Source organism: Rhinoraja longicauda, chromosome 11, assembly GCF_053455715.1.
Source record: "Rhinoraja longicauda isolate Sanriku21f chromosome 11, sRhiLon1.1, whole genome shotgun sequence".
Lineage (NCBI taxonomy): Eukaryota > Metazoa > Chordata > Chondrichthyes > Rajiformes > Arhynchobatidae > Rhinoraja > Rhinoraja longicauda.
In genome coordinates this window covers 41841274-41862959 of record NC_135963.1, presented here as the reverse complement: position 1 = coordinate 41862959, position 21686 = coordinate 41841274, and the positions used below count along the sequence as shown (strand labels likewise).

At 46.3% G+C, this 21686-nt stretch overlaps 1 protein-coding gene, 1 long non-coding RNA gene and 5 other non-coding genes across 10 annotated transcripts in view; all 7 read left to right on the top strand.

The window, feature by feature from the left end:
- The first annotated feature begins 691 nt into the window (after positions 1-691).
- LOC144597833 (uncharacterized) lies at positions 692-11682 on the top strand. Of its 2 annotated transcripts, none has more exons than XR_013547796.1 (17): positions 692-840; positions 2444-2475; positions 2920-3000; positions 3455-3489; positions 4170-4207; positions 4632-4685; positions 4859-4993; positions 5165-5206; positions 6050-6106; positions 6391-6432; positions 8686-8725; positions 9830-9864; positions 10049-10089; positions 10587-10640; positions 10812-10844; positions 11015-11056; positions 11585-11682. It is a non-coding gene; the product is annotated as an uncharacterized LOC144597833 (long non-coding RNA). The 2 variants fall into 2 exon arrangements; XR_013547797.1 differs by having other exon boundaries at positions 11015-11149.
- Positions 2772-2854, top strand: LOC144598426 (small nucleolar RNA snR60/Z15/Z230/Z193/J17). Its single transcript, XR_013547869.1, has one exon. It is a non-coding gene; the product is annotated as a small nucleolar RNA snR60/Z15/Z230/Z193/J17 (small nucleolar RNA).
- LOC144598423 (small nucleolar RNA SNORD47) lies at positions 4036-4104 on the top strand. Its single transcript, XR_013547867.1, has one exon. It is a non-coding gene; the product is annotated as a small nucleolar RNA SNORD47 (small nucleolar RNA).
- On the top strand, positions 8543-8620 carry LOC144598421 (small nucleolar RNA SNORD24). The gene has a single exon (XR_013547865.1). It is a non-coding gene; the product is annotated as a small nucleolar RNA SNORD24 (small nucleolar RNA).
- On the top strand, positions 8821-8900 carry LOC144598422 (small nucleolar RNA SNORD79). Its single transcript, XR_013547866.1, has one exon. It is a non-coding gene; the product is annotated as a small nucleolar RNA SNORD79 (small nucleolar RNA).
- LOC144598424 (small nucleolar RNA snR60/Z15/Z230/Z193/J17) lies at positions 9900-9982 on the top strand. The gene has a single exon (XR_013547868.1). It is a non-coding gene; the product is annotated as a small nucleolar RNA snR60/Z15/Z230/Z193/J17 (small nucleolar RNA).
- A 4622-nt stretch (positions 11683-16304) lies between the features above and the next one.
- Positions 16305-21686, top strand: part of rabgap1l (RAB GTPase activating protein 1-like) — a 252872-nt gene continuing 247490 nt past the window's right edge. For all 3 annotated transcript variants that reach the window (XM_078407465.1, XM_078407464.1, XM_078407466.1), the window contains exon 1: positions 16305-16396. The gene's annotated coding sequence lies outside the window, so the exon portion shown is untranslated. The remainder of the gene's footprint in view (positions 16397-21686) is intronic.

Here is a 21686-nt window from a genome sequence, read left to right as displayed (position 1 = left end):
ACAGGCAGCGTCTCTGGAGAAAAGAAATAGATGACGTTTCCTTTATCATGGTTACTTTTTTTGCATATCTTTCATTCATTTGTTCTATATCTCGCTACATCATCGTCTATGTCTCTCCTTTCCCTTTCCCGTGACTTTTAGTCTGAAGAAGGGTCTCGACCCGAAACGTCACCCATTCCTTCTCTCCAGAGATGCTACCTGTCCCGCTGAGTCACTCCAGGTTTTTGTGTCCATCTTCGGTTTAAAGCAGCATCTGCAGTTCCTTCCTCCACATGGTGGTCAACAGCCTGGCCTGGGCTTGGGCTCGGGATGGCGCACGCGCAGTGCTGACACCGCGGCCCCGCTCGCCGCGACCGTTTTTTAAAAATCGAACGGCCGACCTGACGAATGGAGTCAGAACAGCAGAGGATTGACAGATATAGTGCCCAATAGGGAGCCACCTTTACTCGCGATCCAATGGAGAGCCCGCTCCCTTTGAGGGATCCCGTGAGCCTCCACGCGGGGATGGGTATATAAGACGGTTGCTGGGGCAGCCCGCCCTTTCGCTGCTGGAGCCATGAAGGTGGGTGTTGGTGGGGTTACGGGCGGGTGTTGGTGGGGAGTGGGGTTACGGGCGGGTGGCGGGCTCTGGCGCCGTCCCAGTGATGAACTCATGTTGGTAGGGACATCCGATTATCTGTGATGAGGATCCAACATGCTGAGGACGCGGGCCCCGGGTGCATTTGCAGCGCGGCTCTGTCTCGTGATGTTAACGCGGTCTTGTCCATCTTGCAGGCGGCCCCGCTCCACTTCAAGGCCCAGGCGCTGCGGATCCGCCCGCACGGAGACACGATGGCCAAGGTAATGGGACCGGTGGGGTGGTCCGTGCGTGGCCTGGGCCGCAGGCCTGGTGGCCACATGCGGCCAATAACCGGGCGCCAGCGGGGTTGCTCCCCCATGGGAGCTTAGAGCGACAAGAGCCGGGAGAAATATTTGCCGAGGACTGGGGGGAAGAATAATTTTTTCCCCCTAAAAAATGTGTACGCTTACCAAAGTGACGAGTAATACACCAAAATGTTCCAGCTGTGCTTAGGCACCACAGAGATCCCTCGACCACCCTCAAACGTGTTATTTGAAGTCGGCTCATTTTCTCGCTTTGGGTTTGGACTAGAAGCTTGTTAACTGGTGTGCCGCATTAATCAGTATTGGTATCCTTGCTACTTGAATGTATTATTGATGGGATGTGAAGGTCGGAGGTACAATTAGTTCTTTGCAGGTGATGTGAAAATTCGTGGTGGGCTTAGTGAGGAGGATGTTCTTGGGTAGCAGAACAATATCGATCAGTTGACAAGATGGGCAAGGCAATAACGAGTGAATTTGATCCCCTAAAGTGTGACGTCACAAGTTTATACATATAGGATTGGAATTAGGCCATTCGGCCCATCGCGTATACTCCGCCATTCAATCAGGGCTGATCTCTGCCTCCTAATCCCACTTTCCTGCCTTCTCCCCACAATCCTTGACACCTGTTCTAATAAAGAATTTATTAAAAATATACACCAACTTGGCCTTCACAGCCCTCTGGCAATGAGTTCCACAGATTAACTACCCTCTGACTAAAGAAGTTCCTCCTCACCTCCTTTCTAAAAGAGCGTCCTTTAATTCTGAGGCTATGACCTCTGGTCCTAGACTCTCCTGCCAGTGGAAACATCCTTTCTACATCTATGCTGGTTGCACTCTTGAAGGACTAGTAAGGCTAGAGTACAACAGTGGTCGGGTAGGTTCCCGTGGAGTGTTGAGCATGAGACTGGGTAGACACGCAAAAATCTGTGGAGTTGGTTAAGGAAAACAGGATATGTACCACCTTCAAATGGAGCAGAAAATAAAATTATGGAAAAACAATGTTGGAAATGCTCAATAGGGTGGGCAAAAAGTAGTAGAGAAGGTGTATAGATGAATAACAGTATAGATCAATAAGAGAATAACAGGTCAGAATTTACTAATGAATTGCTGTGGGGGTACTTAAAATTAGGTGTATAGATGAATAACAGTATATTTGAGACTGAAGAAGAGTCTCGACCCGAAACGTTGCCCATTCCTTCTCCCGATATGCTGCCTGACCTGCTGAGTTACTCCAGCATTTTGTGAATAAATACCTTCGATTTGTACCAGCATCTGCAGTTATTTTCTTATACTACTTAAAATTAGTACGGTACCCAGGCAGGTGACAAGGTGTCCTCATGCTTCTGTGGGGTCTTGTAATGTACAAAGCCACAGTAGCAGTTCAGAATGAGAATGGGGAATTATGGTGGCAGGAAACAAGAAGCTCAATCATCCATCTTGTTTCTCTAACACAGACTTCTATGTGTGAACAATTCAGTCAGTACAAGAATGAATATGATCATTATTTTTCTGGAAGTTTAAATCTATTGCATGCTCTGACATGAGGTTTTTTTCTCCCCAGGTACTTGACTCTGAAGGAAAGACTGCATACAGGTGAGTGGACAGAATGGTTAATGTAGGTTATTCTTGCCCCTGTAGCATCTGACTTCAAGATTGTACAGCCACAAATGCATTGTTTTTCGATCAATCATCAGGCTGGAGTGCATGTTGCTGCTTTAAGAAAATTAGAATTTAGTCACTTATTACACTGCCACTTTCAATTTGTCTTGAGACTAAATTTGATTTTTGGATCACCTGTGAGCTCTATTAATCATGTACTAAATAGTTGATCTGTGACTCCATTCTTCTGAAATTCTGGATTGCACCGATGCAAGCAAGGTTTTCTGCCTGAGGACTGAATGATGAACTCATAGTTCAACAGATACTGATGACGACCTGATCATTAGTCTTTCGCATATACCTGACAGTCCCTCGCAACACATGCTCTGATGTGTATAGTTTCCTGCCGCAAGTAATCCATGTGTTTTTTGGTTCCAGGTGTGAAGTTGGCCTGTGGTCTACATGAGGTGATGGAATTCACTAACTGGCAGTGGGATTGAAACGTGTTTCGTGTTCTGGGTATGTAATATTGTAGTTTGCTCATTTGTGTTCCTCTCAGCAACTGGTGAGAAATGGAACGTGCAGTTTATTTGTAGATTAACCTGTTTACAGTAAAAATTCAGAGGGTTTATGATAAGGTATTTACACCCTGTGCCTGATTGGCCAGACCTGGATGCCATGTCTGCTCCTTGGATCTGAGCACTTGAGGGGAGGGGGGGGGGGAGGCAGGCAGGCTGTCCTTTGAATTCATGTGTCTGAATCAGATACCCTCATACCTCCAGGCTCCATTAAGGATGGAACAGGCTTTCTTTTGCTTTTAATGTGAAACCTATGATGAATCTATGATTCTGCCATATGATCATCACTGATTCTACTCTATCCCGTTATATTAATCTGAGGTTTCGCTGCTCTGCGCTCTGCTGTGTTTCACACTGGATGGGCTTGTCAATAACTGCATGGTCTCTATTTATAGGACAGGTTGCTCATTGGAAGATCCAAGGATGGAAGGTGAGTTACTCAAGTTTCTTGCCAAGAAACTGTTAATGTGGATAATTGCTTGGCTAGTTCAGCTTGAAATGATTCTAGCAGGTCTATCTGGTGATCTGTTGAACACAGCTTTAATGACGAATCCAGTCTTAGACCACGAGGCGGGCCTGCTCGAAGGGAGAAATGGACTCTTGGGTGAATCAATTGTTACAGTTAACTCTCCTGAGACTGTTTGTCTGGGTGGCTGTGCAGTTACACAAAGCCATCCTGACTGTCCTTAGTGAGCTAATTCTCTTCCAAATGCAGTAAGCCTTTCCCAAGAATCCTCCAGAGATATTGGTTTGCTGGTGGGATCAGTATTGAGGAGTCAAATGGCTTAGAATTGGCAAGCTTTTCAAGGATTGTAGCCCTTTTCAATGAGTTCTGCGCCCTCTATGTGGCCAGCCCTTGTCTTGGTTGCTTGATTCGTGCATCAGGCCTGAAAAGGGGGGGGGGGGATGTCCTGCTGTCTCGATCTCTCTTGGATCTGTACTTCAAAATATATTATCCTTGTGACTTTTCACGTAAAACCTGTGATGAAGATGATTCTGCCATATGATCATGAATGATTCTACTCTGTTCCTTTATTCTGAGGTTTTGCTCTTCTGCATGCATTGCGTCAGTCATGTAAACTTGTTGATAACTATGGTCTCTATTTACAGATAAAATGTTCACTGAAAGAAAGATCCATGGGCTGAAGGTGAGTTGCACCTTTCTGCTGGTAATTGCCTGGCCAGGATGGCTTTGAAACAATTGCCAACTGCAGCTGTGCACAGGCATGAGACTCTGTTTCTGTTGTGGATGCAATTTCTAAAATACTTGAACTGTGTAAGTGCGTGGCTAGTGAGAAGTCATGGATAGCTTTAGCTGATGGGTGTTTAAATCTGCAACATTTCTCTCTCTTATGGAGTCTTGGTTGCAGCAGATGTGCAGTTAAATAGTTGAGATGGTTATTGGATTTGCTCCATCAGCAGTCAAAGAGCCTTTTCTCTTGGGTAAAAAGCTTGAACTGATGCATTTCATGAAAACCTGTGGACTGAATGAGTGAACAGGTCACCAGTTAACTGAAGATAAAACGTTTAATTATTTCAACAAGGCATATAACTCCTGCATTCTTGTTGCAGATTCCAGTTCCTGTTTCCAGATGTGGATCGGGACAGTTGACCATCCTTGAACAGGTGGGCGTGCTGTTCCAAATCTCATTCTGCTCTTTTAACTTGTCCTTCAATATGATGTGTGAATTAGGTCTCTGAGTGATGATGAGAAGTGTTAAGACTGATTGAAGCTGGTTTATTTATTTTAAAATGCCCCTCGTACGCCCAGTTCCAGAAGTGTCTTTTTCTCCCCTCAGGCCCTGGGCTGCTGTTGTGACCATTGGCCTCATTCCAACATCTAATGGCAGCAGTAGTTCGATCGGAATCTTCCAACACTTAATTCTAACCATAGCGGAACATTAGGAAGCAGATCAAAAAACAAGACAGTCATGGTGAGTGTCCTGCTTTGTCTCCTTTCACAATGAGTGCATGTGATATGAGCTGAAGACCTGAGTTGTCAATTAAGTCTGTCTGATATTGGCTCTAACTGAGTTGGTGTGTGAATCTCACTAGATGAGTGGCAAGGTTTCCAATAGTGACCTGACTTTTCTTTTCTGTTTCAGGATTAAACTTCAAGAGCAACTTCATCAGGTGCAGCAGTGGAGGTGGGTTTATGACAGCTTGTTGGGCATTGTCTTGGTAGAGGAATGAAGGCAGAACTCCTGGAGGGTTGTAAAGAAGGCACATAGCAGAATTGCTGTTGATAGAGGTGATTGAAAATAAGTTTCAAAATCATGTTGCAGTTGTGGTAAAATAAATAGTCACATTTGGAGTATTACACACATTTCTGGCTGTCACATTGCATGGAAGGGTGTGGTGGCTTTGGATAGGATGCAAATACGTTTACAAAAAGTGGTAGGTTCCTGGTACAAGGGGTGGAGGGATGTAGACATTGTTCAGACATGTGCAGTTTAAATTGACGTCATGATCTACACAGACATTTTGAGGAAAGTGCCTATTCCTGTGCTGTACTAATCTGTGGCTTTACATTTGTGTACTGGAATGCCTGTTGTATTTTCAATTTGGCCTGGTGAATTCTGAGCATAGAAATGATGAAATTCTTGAACTCTCTCACTGACAAGTGATGAAAAGAATTAATCTGAATCTGTGCCAAGCAGTCAATGTATTGTGGGTTCGATGGGTTAGTAACTGGCTCCAGCATCAGGCATATTTATAGTAAAGCCCTGCTAACGACCGAGCCTGGTAGGCCATCGCCTTAGGAAAAGGTGGAGACGGCAAGGCCGCTGTGGCCAATGGGATGACAGCGCCTGCTCAACATATGAGTGACGGGCTTATTATCCAATAGAATCAAAGGACTGGCGCGTGCCTTTACGGATCCCATGAACCCCCACGCGGGAGTGGGGAAGAACGCTGGAGGTGGGTCAAAAGGGCATGGTTAAAAGGGCTACTCGTGGCTCAGACTGACTGCTTTCCCTTTATTTTTGCAGGTGGCCTAATTCCACATCCAGGTGCTGCGGCTTCCTCCGGATAGAGCTCATGGAAAGGTGAGTGAGCCGGGTAACATTACACTTCGGACCTGGTGCGGCGCCACCGTGCACAGCCTAGGATGTCTGCCGCTTGTGGCTGTGGGGTGGGCGAAGAGGGGAGGCTGTTGTGGGGCACTGCAGAGGCCACGGCACGGTTCTGTATTTGGCTCCCCATCCCACCGAGCCGATGATTAACGAGTAGTGGTCAGGACTGTTTCTGAAAACCTTTGTGATGAGGCTAGTTCTGCCTCTTGGTAGCGACCGGGTGTGAAGCATCCGACTAACCTTGTGCTCTCTCCTAGATTCTGCCTGCCTTTGTCGCTGTCCATCGCCTGGCTAAACAGGTAACGTGCTTTGATTATATTGCCCTCTCATAGGGAGCTGATGTTTTATTGATTATTTTTAATGTTTTTAAGCACTGGATCTTTTCAGTTTTGCTGAAATGCAGCTGGACTTCAAATCCCTACAGCATTTCTTTGCAATAAAAGTAGGACATCGGATACATGCATATTGCCACTGTTATATCATAGATTTAAAGTGCAGTTTCCCAATGGTGTGGGTTTGATCCTGACCTCAGGTAGTGCCTGGTGTTTACGTGTTCTAGATTTCATCTGGTTTTCTCCCACATCCCAAAGATGCTGGTGTAGGCTGATTGGAACTGTAAATTCCCTCTTCAGGTTATTTACCTCCATTTAAAATTTGTTTCCTCTGGGCATTCATCTACAAGCTCCAGGGATTGGTTTCCTATATCTCATTGTTCAGGAGTAGGCTGTTTGAACTGGTTCCATATTTTAATAATATGGCCCATCTGATAGTGATCTCAACTCTGCATTCACATCCATTACTGTCATTTTGTTTAACCCTTGCAAAGATTTCCTGGACCCCCTGGCATCTTTGTGTGGACTTTAGCTCTGCGTTTAACACCATTGTGCCAGAGCTACTACACTCCAAATTCTCCCAGTTGATTGTCTGAACCTCTGTCAATGGATCATCAACTTCCAGACAGACAGGATGCAGCATGTGAGGCTGGGAAAGCACATCTCAGACCCTCAGCATAGAAGCACCGCAAGGCTGCGTACTCTCCCCTCTCCTTTACTCTCCCTACACCAACGACTGCACCTCCACAGACTCCTCTGTCAAGCTCCTCAAGTTTGTGGATGACACAACCCTAATTGGACTGATCCAGGATGGGGAGGAATCTGCCTACAGACGGGAAGTGACACAGCTGGTGTCCTGGTGCCATCGCAACAACCTGGAGCTCAATGCTCTTAAGACAGTGGAACTAATTGTAGACTTTCGAAGAGCTCCCCCTCCCCCCACTCACCATCAGCAACACCATAGTCACATCTGTGGGGTCATTTAAGTTCCTTGGAAGCATCATCTCCAGGGACCTTAAATGGGGGGCCACCGTCGACTCCACAGTCAAAAAGGGCCAACAGAGGATGTACTTCCTGCGGCAACTGAGGAAACACAATCTGCCACAGGCAATGATGGTCCAATTCTATACTGTTATCATTGAATCCGTCCTCACCTTCTCCATCATGGTCTGGTTTGGCTCAGCCACCAAGCAGGACATCTGGAGGCTTAACAACCTTCGCTCAACTGAGAAGGGTGTTAATAATAATATATTCCTTTATTCATCCCACACTGGGGAAATTTGTTGTCTGCGACCTTTTCCCCCCATTGACGAACTGTACACTGCAAGGGCCAGGAAGCGATCGGGCAAGATCATCTCTGACCCTTCTCACCCTGGCCACAAAATTTTTGAAGCACTTCCCTCTGGAAGGTGACTCAAATCAGCCACAGCCAGACATCAGAACAGCTTTTTTTCCGATAGTAATAGTTCTACTCAATAATCATAGTGTAGTCTCTTTTTTGCTCTGGTTTATTTTTACCCACATGTTTAGACCGTAATGTTGTTTCCTTATTGTTTTGATGTGGTTATGCTTTATTCTTAATTGTTAACTATGTTTGTTGTCATTTGTGAGCGGAGCACCAAGGCACATTCCTTGTATATCACATACTTGACCAATAAACTTATTAATTCAATCATGGCTTGTTTTAAGCTGTGATCCAGATTCTAGTTTTCCAACATAAGGAAACCACATGTCTAACCATAGTCCAATGGTTGGAGACCAAAGCCTGTCCAATCTGGTCAGTACTGTGTGGCCTTTCAGTGTCTGAACGTAACTAATTGGTAGATGTTGGGTGGCACAGTGCAACAGGTACTGCTGCACAGTTCTGACACCTGACCCCCACTGCAGTCTTGAGAAATTTGAAGATTCTCCTTTTTTGTTGTTGGGCAGGTGAGAGAATAGATCAAGTACTGACATCTTGTTTTGCCAGTCTGAAGAAGAGTCAACCCGAAACTTCACCTATCCATTTTCTCCAGAGATGCTGAGTTACTCCAGCATTTTGTGTGTATCTTTCATAATTACACATATATTACAATTGTGCCAATGATGATACTTATTTGCTACTCTTGACTTGTTGAATGATGAATATTTACACCACTTTACCGATACTGAGGCACATAAGATGTAACAATAAATGTGTCTGATGCTGTGGCCAGTTGCTAACCTGCATCTCTTCTACAGGTGAAAGTGCAGTCAAGTTAACATGTTTGCTGTTGCTGAGGTAAGAATTTATCTGATGCATTGGGATATGGAATGAACTGAATATGGCAAATTAGATTTGAAACCTGGTCAAAGATACATTCTGGATTTGGCTTGTACTGTTGATGATGTAAATCAAAATACAATGGGAATCTCTCTGAGATGCAGTGAAAGAAATGACAATTACTGAACCAGTACAAGGTAACTTCAGTTGCAGCAAAAGGCTATAGAAGTGAAAATCCAGACCCAAAACAGAATTCTGTTCTTGTTAACAATAACTCAATTCTGTGTTTGGTCAATGTTTTTTTTATCAAATTAGTCGCTATCCAATTATCACTACAGTACAACATTTAAAGCGAGTTTGCACAGTATTTGTCTAGGAAAGACCCAAAGGTGTGGGGCACCTAATCCAGGTGTGTCGGATAGGCATGATGCTTAGCATGGATAATATGGACCATTTGCTGTGTGAATACAATCAATTTCAATGTAGAGGTAGTTCTGCTATAACTCATGTTCCTCATACTGCAAATTGGACATAATGCGAGCTATGATTTGGGGAACATTATTTTACATGGGTTGAATTGGTCATAATCATTTTAATTGGGACTGTTGGAAATTTGCAATCAGAATCAACTTTTGTGAAAAGTGAAAGAAAAAGATTTTCCATGCAACTTTCCCATTATAAGACAGCATTGTCCCAGGTGCACTAATTTTTTCAATGGTTGGCATTGAAATTGGGTTGTGTAATAATATTCTATTAAACAATGTAACATACCACCTTTAACATTTTTGGCTTGCAAGAACAAATTTTTTTTTTTTTAATTCAGAATTTCACAGCAGCGCAAAGCTGTTACGGTGAATCTTTAGCACTCAAAATTTCCCTCTCCACCACCCGGCACCCTGCGACTGGGTTCCACCATAGGATTATCTTAAATGGACCATAGATGATTAGAACAGGTTTGGTGGTACTGTGTCTTTCTGAGTGACCATTAATCTTTGTACGGAGTTTGCGGTATATATCTCAGGAACTTCACTTGCTGTAACCTGTTCTTTCCCCAGACTTTAATGCAGATTTTTGTCCAAAGAAACCGTAATTCATTTCTGGCTATCACAATTTTTCTTACAGATGCTTGACTTGTCTGAAGATGGATCTGCTATAAAGTGAGTAACTCAGTGATTGCACTAGTTTTCTGCCTGAGGACTGAATGATGAACTCATAGTTCAGCAGATAATGATGATGACCTGATCAATAGTCTTTCGCATATATCTGACAGTTCCTTGCAATGCAAATGCTGTGACAAATTGTTTCCTGACCCAAGGTAACCCTACTGTTTTTATGTTCCAGTATTTGGTTTCAGAGTGAGTTTGGCCTGGGGACCACATGAGGTGAGTGGAGTTTACTGATCATGGTAGTGGGACCGAATCATGTCTTGTTTGTAGTTCTATGTGCATATTGTCAATTCAGGTTCTGCCAATGACTGATTCTACTATTAATTAATTTCATTACTCTGGGGCTTTGCTCTTTGGTGCACATTGTAATGTTGATAACTACGTAGTCCCTTTATCCAATGAGGTGCACACTGAAAGATTAATATTACTGTCGATGCTTTAACTATCTGGGTCTGGATAACTTTGGCTGGAGGGTGTTTGAATCAGCAGCATGTTGCATTGCCTTCTGTGGAGTCTTGGTTGCAGCAGATGTGCAGTTTTAACAGTTGAGATGGCCATTTGATTTGTTCCAATAGCAGTCCATGAGCCTTTTCTCTTGGGCAGAAAGACTAAATTAATGCATCTCTTTACGGGTCTCCAGTTAAATGAAGATAAAACTTTGTTCATTCTCTTAAAGCAGTTCATTTAATTGTTATCCTCAATTCTTTTTGCAGATTCCAGTTTCTGTTTCCTTATGTGGTTCATGACTGTTCACCATCCTTGAACAGGTGAGCACACTGTTCCTATTTCATTTTGCTGAATTTACTTGCTCTTCAATGTGATGTTTGAATTAGGTCTCTGAATCATGAGGAGAAATGATTGACTGATTGATGCTGGTTTATTTGTTTTAAAATGCCCCTTGTAAGCCCAGTTTCAGATGTACCTTTCTCTCCCCCCAGGTCTCAGCCTGTCGCTGTTATGACCATTGCCCGGTGAGTGTCCTACTTTGTTTCCTTTCACAATGAGTGCCTATGATGAGAGCTGAAGACCTGAGTTATCAGTGAAGACTGTCTGATATTAGCTCTAACTGAGTTGGTGTGTTAAGATCACTGGATGTGCAGCAAGATTGCCAGCAGTGACCTGACATTTGTTTCTGTTTCAGGATTGAATTCCAGGAGCGAGTTCACCGGGAACAGCAGTGGAGGTGTGTTTGTGACAGCAGATCTGGTATTGTCTCGGGAGAGGGATGATGGCAAATGGTTTTGATGCTTCTCACCATGCTTGCATGATAGATGAGGTGTGTTTTGCAAATATTCACCATCTGAGCAGGTCGCACAGTGCAGAAAATGACCCAAGATGCCACATCCACTCTTGTCCCAACTGCCGATGTTGGGGCCCATATCTCTAAACCAGTACCTGTCCAAATGCCTTTTATGTGCTAGGGTACCAACCTGTTCCATATATCCACCACTCTATATCACTCTATATGTCCTCTAGTTCTTGATTCCCCAGCTCTGGGTAAATGCACAATCTACTCCTGCGCTCCCAAGAAATAGTCCTAGCCTCCCACAAACTGTCCCAATGGCTCAGGCCCTCATCTATTATAAATTCATAGAAAACAGATGAGAATGTGCTCTTCTACGATGCAGTAATCTAGCTGGTCAGCAACCTTGTATTTTGCATTTGATTTCTTGTCAAATTTCCAGTGTTAATTTTTGTTTCTTTTTTAAAGGTACCAACAGAGCCGGTTGCCACACGTCAATCTGATTTGTGCATTGCATGTGAATGTCACCTTGTAACACTGGGATAACAATAAACTTTGTTGCTTTAGATTTGTGTGCATCTCTGAAGTAGTGTTGAATATTAGTGTTTACACTCATTAAGACACAGAATTTCCTTATCTTTCGGTACTTTCGTCCTAAATATAGAGCAATTGCGAGTGATAGGTTTACCAATCTTTGCCTTGGAGTGAATTGTCCCAGGAGAGGGATGATGGCAAAGGGTTTTGATGTTTTCATGCTGGCATCATAGATGAGGTGCTGAGAGATACCATTGACTTTGTGCAGGACAGATGGGTGGATGCCTGCCTGGTCAGCTTGAGCCAGCAGAAGGCCTTCAACAGGATATCGCATACGTACATGAGGGATGTGCTCTCCAAAATGGGCTTTGGGAAGGGAATCAGGAATTGGATCAAACTGTTCTACACTGATATCTGTAGTGTAGTTCAAATCAATGGGCGGGAATCAGACAGCTTCCCCGTCAGCTCTGGAGTCAGGCAGGGTTGCCCTCTCTCCCCTGTTGTATTGAACCTTTTGCCGCGTCCATCAGGAAGGACGTGAGCATAAGAGGAGTGACATTGCTCTCTGGGGGCACTCGGGTCAAAACCTCCCTGTACATGGACGATGTCGCCGTCACTCGGATCCAGGGTTGGTCTGCAAATTAATTAGCATCTGCGACCAGTTTGAGTCGGCCAGGGTGAACCACAGGAAGAGCGAGGCCATGCTCTTTGGCAATTGGCCCAACTGTTCTTCCATCCCCATGAAAGTGCTGGGGATCTGGTTCAGAAGGGCTGAGGCGTGTGACAAGAATTGGCTGGAGTGGATAGCCAGGGTGGGAAAGAAACAAGCTGTGGAAGCAGCGCTCCCTCTCCACGGGAAAATCTGGTCATCAGGTGTGAGGTGCTCTCGGGGCTGCTGTACTTTTGGCGCAAGTGTGGCCTGTCCCTCCAACGCTATAGGGATCACCTGGGCCATCTTCCGCTTCATTGGGGTCGAGGATTGACCAGGTGCGATGGGCCACAATGCACAAGTCGGCAGACAACAGGGGTAAAAGAGTGCCCCTGGTCCTGGTGGCTACCTTCGTGTGTGGCTGCATCAGGGAGCGTAGAGCCAAGGCACGTGGGCACCTGCTGAGGTTGCGAAGGATGGGTCTGGTGCAGATGTCACGCAATGTGCCAGTCAGCTGGACATTGCCGCACCATCTGTCGTTTGTGGAAAGGTTCTTCCGGGCCAACACCTTTGATCATGGGGCAGTGGTCAGCGGTCAGCACAGAATGTCCTGCAGGCACTGCAGGTAAATGACTCCATGGATCCTGTGGCATGGTTCCCAGAGCAGACTGCCCAACTTGTCTGGCGAAATGCCTCATCGCCAGAACTCACCAACAAGCACCAAGACCTGGCTTAGCTGGCGGTGAAGGGAGCCCCCAGTCAGATCCTTCCTGCACCGCCGGAACCTCACTACCAGTGCACGCTGCCCTCGGGACAGCTACTCTGGAGATGGGACGGTTTCCCACCTCTTCGCAGAGTGTGGATTTGCAAAGATTTGGAGAGGTTTGCAAGGGTCCCTGGCATGATTTATTCCAAACAGCTCCATCACAGAGGACACTGATTTACGGACTGTTCCCAGGGACACATTCAGAGACTGACATCGAGTGCTGCTGGAAGGTCATCAACTTGGTGAAAGATGTTCTTTGGTCTGCCCGAGCTTTGTTGACCTCCCAGTGGATATGAGATGTCCGTCGGAGAATGTTGCCGACTGGCCCACTACAGACTGCAGGAGTACGTGCTGAGGGACGCACTGAGGCTTGGCACAGCCAACACCAAGGCTCTGGAGGAGGACCACAGTCTAGGGTCCTTCTGCTGCTGGACATGGGGGGCAGGGTGTGGTGGAGATGCCCCTCAAAATAAGGGATGGGATTCCATGCCAGTGAGCCACATGAGAGGGGGGGGGGGGGGGGGTGTGATTTTGTGTAATTGGTGTATTGAATGTATGTATGTATAGCCTCAGAATGTCGGGTAGAGTTTTGTAAAGAACATGTTTTGTATATATTGATTTCTTTATTTCTCGAATAAAGTATATTTTGAAATTAAGGAAAAAAAAGAATATGAGAAACAATCGGCTGAAGGAACAGATCAGGCAGTATCTGGTGAGGGAGATGTTGACAGTTGACAGTTGACATTTCGGATCAAGAAATCCGAAATGTCCGCTGTCCATCTCCTGTAGGTTTGTGCACGCGATGGAATGCACAATAACTAACGCAGTAACTTGAGTCCCTTTTCCAATCCACACCCCTCCAACACACAATAGACAATAGGTGCAGGAGAGGCCATTTGGCCCTTTGAGCCAGCACTGCCATTCAATCTGATCATTCTCAATCAGTACCCATTTCCTGCCTTCTCCCCATACCCCCTGACTCCACTGTCCTTAAGAGCTCTCTCTTGAATGCATTCAGTGAATTGGCCTCCACTGCCTTCTGAGGTAGAGAATTCCACAGATTCACAACTCTGACTGAAAAAGTTTTTCCTCATCTCAGTTCTAAATGGCCTAACCATTATTCTTAAACTGGCCCCTTGTTCTGGACTCCCCCAACATTGGGAACATGTTTCCTGCCTCTAATGTGTCCAACCCCTTAATAATCATAAGAAGATAACTGCAGATGCTGGTACAAATCAAAGGTATTTATTCACAAAATGCTAGAGTAACTCGGCAGGTCAGGTAGCATCTCGGGAGAGAAGGAATGGGTGACGTTTTGGGTCGAGACCCTTCTTCAGACTCTTAATAATTCCCAGTCTGACCTTTCTGTCATGGGCCTCCTCCAGTGCCATAGTGAGGCCCACCAGAGATTGGAGGAACAGCACCTCATTTTCCCCTGGGCAGTTTGCAGCCCCTTGGTATGAACATCGACTTCTCCAACTTTAGATAGTTCCTGTGTCCCTCTCTTCCCCTCCTTCCCAGATCTCCCTCTATCTTCCTGTCTCCACCTACATCCTTCCTTTGTCCCGCCCCCCCTGACATCAGTCTGAAGAAGGGTCTCGACCCGAAACGTCACCCATTCCTTCTCTCCCGAAATGCTGCCCGACCTGCTGAGTTACTCCAGCACTTTGTGAATAAATACCTTCTCTTAATAATCTTATACGTTTCGATAAGATCTCCTCTCATCCTTCTAAATTCCAGTGTATACAAGCCTAGTCGCTCCAGTCTTTCAACATATGACAGTCCCGCCATTCCGGGAATTAACCTAGTAAACCTACGCTGCACGCCCTCAATAGCAGGAATATCCTTCCTCAAATTTGGAGACCAAAACTGCACACAGTACTCCAGGTGGGGTCTCACTAGGGCCCTGTACAACTGCAGAAGGACCTCTTTGCTCCTATACTCAATTCATCTTGTTATGAAAGCCAACATTCCATTGGCTTTCTTCACTGCCTGCTGTACCTGCATGCTTCCTTTCAGTGACTGATGCACTAGGACACCCAAGGTATTTATTCACAAAATGCTGGAGTAACTCAGCAGGTCAGGCAGCATCTCGGGAGAGAAGGAATGGGTGGGGGGCGGGACACTCGGACACCCAGATCTCGTTGTACGTCCCCTTTTCCTAACTTGACACCATTCAGATAATATTCTGCCTTCCTATTCCTACCACCAAAGTGGATAACCTCACACTTATCCACATTAAACTGCATCTGCCATGCATCCGCCCACTCACACAACCTGTCCAAGTCACCCTGCTGCTGCTGGACATCGGGGGCAGGGTGACTTGGACAGCATCTTCCTCACAGTTTACACTACCACCCAGCTTTGTATCATCTGCAAATTTGCTAATGGTACTTTTAATCCCTTCATCCAAGTCATTAATGTAAATTATATTGTAAATAGCTGCGGTCCCAGCACCGAGCCACCCCACTAGTTACTGCCTGCCATTCTGAAAGGGACCCATTTATCCCCACTCTTTGCTTTCTGTCTCAACCAATTTTCTATCCATGTCCGTACCCTACCTCCAATGCCATGTGCTCCAATTTTGCCCACTAATCTCCTATGTGGAACCTTGTCAAAGGCTTTCTGAGTTTCGAGGCTGGGTAAGCACTCCTTCCCATTCCCACATTGACCTTTCTGTCCCAGGTCTCCATTGTCAGAGTATGGCTAAAGGCAAATTGGAGGAACAGCATCTCTTATTTCGCTTGGGCAGCTTACAGCCCAGTGGTATGAATATTGATTTCTCTCACGTCTTCAGGTACCCCCGGCATTCCCTCTCTCACTATCCCTCTCCCGTTTCCTTTTCCCGTGACTTTGAGTCTGAAGAAGGGTCTCGACCCGAAACGTCACCCATTCTTTCTCTCCAGAGATGCTGCCTGACCCGCTGAGATACTCCAGCATTTTGTGCCTATCTTGAGCTTCGAGGAAGTGGCTCTGCCAGGACTACTGAGCATGCGCGCCAGGCGCCGCTGCTGCCAGGACCACTGAGCATGCGCGCCAGGCGCGGTTGCTGCCAGGACCAGTGAGCATGCGCGCCAGGCGCCGCTGCTGCCAGGACCACTGAGCATGCGCGCCAGGCGTTGCTGCTGCCAGGACCACTGAGCAGGCGCGGCCGCTGCCAGGACCACTGAGCATGCGCGCCAGGCGCCGCTGCTGCCAGGACCACTGAGCATGCGCGCCAGGCGCCGCTGCTGCCAGGACCACTGAGCATGCGCAGACAGGGGTCCGGTGTCAGTGGCGACGATGTTGGCCGCGGCCGGGACGTAGGCGGCGGCTTCACCAGGAGAGTCCGGTAAGGACAGCCGCTGGTCCGCAGCACGGGGATCCCGGGGACGTGGCAGCTCCTTACACTCCTCAGCTCACTGCGACTGACAGGCCTGCACCCAGAGAGAGGGAGATCCTGGCCCCTAGAGAGAGAGAGAGAGAGAGAGTGGGATCCTCACCCCTAAACAGTGTGTGTGTGTGTGGGGGGGATGAACCTCCAGATAGAGAGAGATCCTCACTCCTAGACAGTGTGTATGGGTGTGGTGGGGGGGGGGGGGGTGAAGCTCCAGATAGAGAGAGATCCTCACTCCTAGACAGTGTGTATGGGTGTGGGGGGATGAACCTCCAGATAGAGAGAGATCCTTACTCCCAGAGAGTGTGTGTGTGTAGAGGAGGGGGGGGGGGGGGTGAAGCTCCAGATAGAGAGAGATCCTCACCCCTAGAGAGAGTGTGTATGGGTGTGGGAGGCACTCCCAGATAGAGAGAGATCCTCACCCCTAGAGACAGTGTGTATGGGTGTGGGAGGCACTCCCAGATAGAGAGAGATCCTCACCCCTAGAGAGAGTGTGTATGGGTGTGGGGGGGGGGGCTCCAGATAGAGAGAGATCCTCACCCCTAGACAGTGTGTATGGGTGTGGTGGGGGGGGGGGGGGGGTGAAGCTCCAGATAGAGAGAGATCCTCACCCCTAGAGAGAGTGTGTATGGGTGTGGGGGGGGGGGCTCCAGATAGAGAGAGATCCTCACCCCTAGACAGTGTGTATGGGTGTGGTGGGGGGGGGGGTGAAGCTCCAGATAGAGAGAGATCCTCACCCCTAGAGAGAGTGTGTATGGGTGTGGGGGGGGGGCTCCAGATAGAGAGAGATCCTCACCCCTAGACAGTGTGAGTGGGTGTGAACCTCACCCCAGAGAGAAAGGGAGTGGGATCCTCATCCCATCCCTGGAGAGGGATCCTCACCCCAAATAGAGGGAGAGTGGGATCCTCATCCCAGAGAGAGAGGGAGTGAGATTTGTGGAGGGAGGGAGTAAGTGCAACCCTATGCCCTGAGGTAGGGGGAGCAGTTGAGCCCCCCCCCCCCCATCTTCTGGGGAGAGGGACCTTCTACCCCTTGGAGAGTCAGGGGGAGGGGGACCACCTGATCCCCGGAGTCTGGGAGAGACCCCCTCCCACTGATAGATTGGAGAGATGACAGAGGTCGACCAGGAGAGACAATTCCTGTCCTTTGTGTCAGGCACAGAGAGAGTGCATGAGTGGTTCCATTGGCTCCCCCGAGAAATATGCAGAGTGAGGTATCCCTGAACCCACAGAGTGAGCAGATTGGATCCCTGATCAGGTGGAAGGGTGGTGGGGGGTGGGGGGGGGCAAGTGGGACCTCTGACCCTGGAGCAGGAATATGGGGAAACCCTAACCCTGGTGAGGGAACTGGTGGGAGTGTCATGGTGACAACAGTGATGTAGAGGATTTGATATTCAGGTTCTGATATTCTCATGCGCCTGATTCCCTTGCCTTCGGTGCCCAGCTCGTGGGGTTGGGATTTGTGGACCAGTCTTCACGTTTAACTACAAGGCAGTTTGTCTAATGTGACACTATGTCCATGGTGAAGAGATTGGCTGGTGGAGTGCAAATTGAGAAGTGACTTTGTCCTGGATAGTGTTAAACCTGGAAGTATTTGCCATTGAGGCACACTTCTGACCTTTGTCTTGGTGATGGAAAGGTCTTGGAATTTGAGGTGTGTCTCTGACCACAGGATACCATGCCTTTGACCTGCTGCTGTCACCGTTCTATTTATTTGACTGATCCAGTTGTGTTTCTTGTCAGAGAATATCAATGTGGGTGGTTAGATGCTCTTGGAATATATCATTAGAGTCATAGAGTGATACAGTGTGGAAACAGGCCCTTTGGCCCAACTTGCCCACACCGGATAACATGTACCAGCTCACTTGTCCTACCTGCCTGCGCTTGGTCCATATCCCTGTCCCAAATGTGTCCTATCCATTTACCTGTCTAACTGTTTCTTAAAGGTTGAGATTGTCCCAGCCTCTACTACCTGCTCTGGCAGCTTGCTCCATATACCCACCATCCTTTGTGTGAGAAAGTTACCCCTCAGATTCATATTAAATCTTTTCCCCTTCAACTTGAACGTATGTTCTCTGGTCCTCGATTCCCCTACTCTGGGCAAGAGATTCTGTGCATCTAACTGATCTATTCCTCTCATCATCTTATACTCCTCTATAAGATCACCCCTCCTGCGCTTCAAGGAAATCTTCTCTGAACCCTTTCAAGCTTGACACTATCTTTCCTATGACTTGGTGCCCAGAACTGAACACAATAAGCTAACAACAATCGCTTAGTATTTTTGTTGGTTAACAGATACTTAACGCTTAATAACATGCTTAACGTTTAGCAACATGCTCTCTTGCTGCTCCCCCTCTGTGACATTACCTGTTACTTAACGCTTAATAACCCATTAATGAGGAAGGAAGAATTTGAGTACATGGTAAAGCTATCCTGAAGTATAAAAACAGACGCTAAGAAATTATGTATTTGAAAAATTATAGCAAAGCGAGTGCGAGGACTAATGAACAATAAAGGATTAGCAGATGATTTAAACAGGAGCTTGCAACAGTCTCCTCTACAGAAAATCCAGTTGACACCCGAGAAATAACTAAATCAGGAATCTGAGGAGCTCAGGAAAATTATGAGCACTTGGGCAGTGATACCAAACAGATTGTTGGAGCTGTGAGGTGACGTCATAGTCTTTTTGAAAGGTGGAGCAGGTTCAAGCAGTCAGTTCAGGTCACTCCTAACTCATTTATTTGCATGACTATGTCTTGCCGCGTGCTCCAGGACACAGCAGCGGGTGTTCTTCAGGACCCACCATCTTCGGCCTGTTCATAAATGATCTTCCTTCCATCAAGAGGTTCTGGATGTCTTTGCTTTCTCAGAAGTAGTGAATTGCCTTGAACACAGTGCAGCATCAGCAAACATCTCTGCTTCTGACCTTATGATGTAATGAAGATCGTTGATGAAGCTGCTGAAGATGACTCGGTCAAGGATACTGCCCGGAGGATTTCCTGGGGATGGGATGATTGACCTCCAATAACACACCCATCTTCCTTTTTGAGAAATTTGATTTCTATCATTGGAGTGTTTTCCACTTTGATGTCTGTTGACTTCAGATTTTCCAGTGCTCCTTGATGTTGCACCTTGTTATATGTGTGGTCAAGGGCAATCACCTTACCTGCAGAATTCATTATTTATTGCGTGTTTGGACCAAGATTGTGATGAACTTCATAACCGAGTGATGTTTAAGAAACATTTAGACAGGTACATGGATAGGATAGGTTTAGAGGGATATGGGACAGACGCAGGCGGGTGGGACTAGTGTAGATGGGACTTGTTGGTCGGTGTGTGCAAGTTGGGCCGAAGTGCCTGTTTCCACGCTGTATGACTATGAGATGAAACCCAAAGTGGGCATTGGTGAGCAGATTATCTGAGAGTAAGTGGCATTTGATACTAATGCCAACAATACATTTAATCACTGCTGAGCATTATCTGACTGACTGGGCAGTAGTTAGCAAGATTGGATTTATTTTGCTTTTGGGCAATGGGCATGACTGGGTAATTTTTTGCATTGTCAGTTCAATGCGAGTGTTGTACCTGTATTAGGACAGCTTAGCCGAAAGGAGGGAATGCAACTCTAGCTGAGAAAGAAATTTTTTACAAATAAGTTATTTGGTTAAAACATACAGCGGGCGGAGTCGAGGCAAGTCTTGACATATATGTATTTGTTTCTTTTCTCATTTTCATTTTATTTTTATAGATCATCAGACATACTTGGCATGGATTAAGTTGATGTGAAGCAACTTAATTTTTGGAGGTCTTGAACTCTTAATTTTATTATGCTTAATTCAAGTTTGTAAAAAAAAGGAGGTGATTATTGGGAATGCCTTTATTGTGTAGGAATTACTGTCATTCAATTCCATGGTAATTATTTTATAGTTGATCATATGCTATTCGTTAAAGGCTTCTGGATCGTGGGCTGCATGATTCTTATTAAACAACAGGCTACAGTTCTGGAAATTGCAGGTTTTTTATTGAGTTGTGGACTGTAGATGTGTGCTCATTAAACTCAGAACTCAAGGTGAACATCCTAATAAAAGTGACTTTGATTCTCTTCAAGTGCTGTAATTTACCAGTTCTGCATGGCAACACATTTAAACCTCTTTTGCAGGAAAATATCAGATAACTGAAATTGTTTTGCTTGATTTAATTTTGCACTAATCAATGACTTGCAAAATGTCTTCATAAAGCATGCCGAATTGGCTATTTTGCTGCGTTCTCATTGATCTTTCAATACCAATGACAGTCAAAATGATGGTCTCTGCAGATTTGGAGAGTGATCTGAGGTTATTGAATTTCAAAATTATATGGTGCCTGTTCTGACTCTGTGACAGCACTGTCCAATTTGTCCCACTCCCCTGCTGTTTTCCATAGTCTTGTAAATGTTCCTGTGAGAATTCAGCTGCTTATTGTGGAGAAGAAAGTGAGTGGGTCCATCAAAATATCTGTCTGTGAAATATCAAACTTTCTAAAATGGAAAATGAATTCTAGTGTCATTTATCTGTAGGTCATAAGGTCATACGACATGGAAGCTGCTTCATCCACACTAGTCCCATCTGCCCGTTTTTGGCTTATCTATATACTAAAACTCTTGTTTGTTTGTTTGTTCCTGAACTACAGCCAAAACGGTACACAACAGCGCAACAATTTTAGGCCCACCTTACTCACCATCATCCCTTTGGTGCTAATGGAAGAAGTTTCATTGAAATCGGTATTATATTTTTAAAGTTATTCACATTTTAAAGTTTTTTAAAAACCACGCAGAGATTGTGAGTGGATGGGTTTGTTATTTGGAGCTTTGGTTGTCAATCGTGTAAAAGTTTAAAGGGAATCGGGAAGTGAGCGAGCACCACTGTGAGTAAACTGCTGGCTGTATCAAGTAACGCGTGCTGGCCAGAAGTGGAATGGACGGGGGAGGGAGGAGGGGGTGCTGTGGAGTGCTGTGTTGGTGAGATATGACTTAAGAGCGTGGGTGAGCCAGGAAGCTGTGTGTGCAGAGCGTGGAATGCAACCAGGTTGAGGGGGAGAGGGGGAGAGTGAGGGAGGAGGGGGGGGGGAGGAGGGGAGGGAGGGAGGGGGGAGATGGGAGTGGGGGAAGAGAGGATGTTGCACAACTCTAGGGGAGAGGGAGGTGGGGGGTGGAGGAGGGAGGGGGTAGGTGGAGGGGAGGAAGGGTGCTGCACAATTAGGGGAGAGG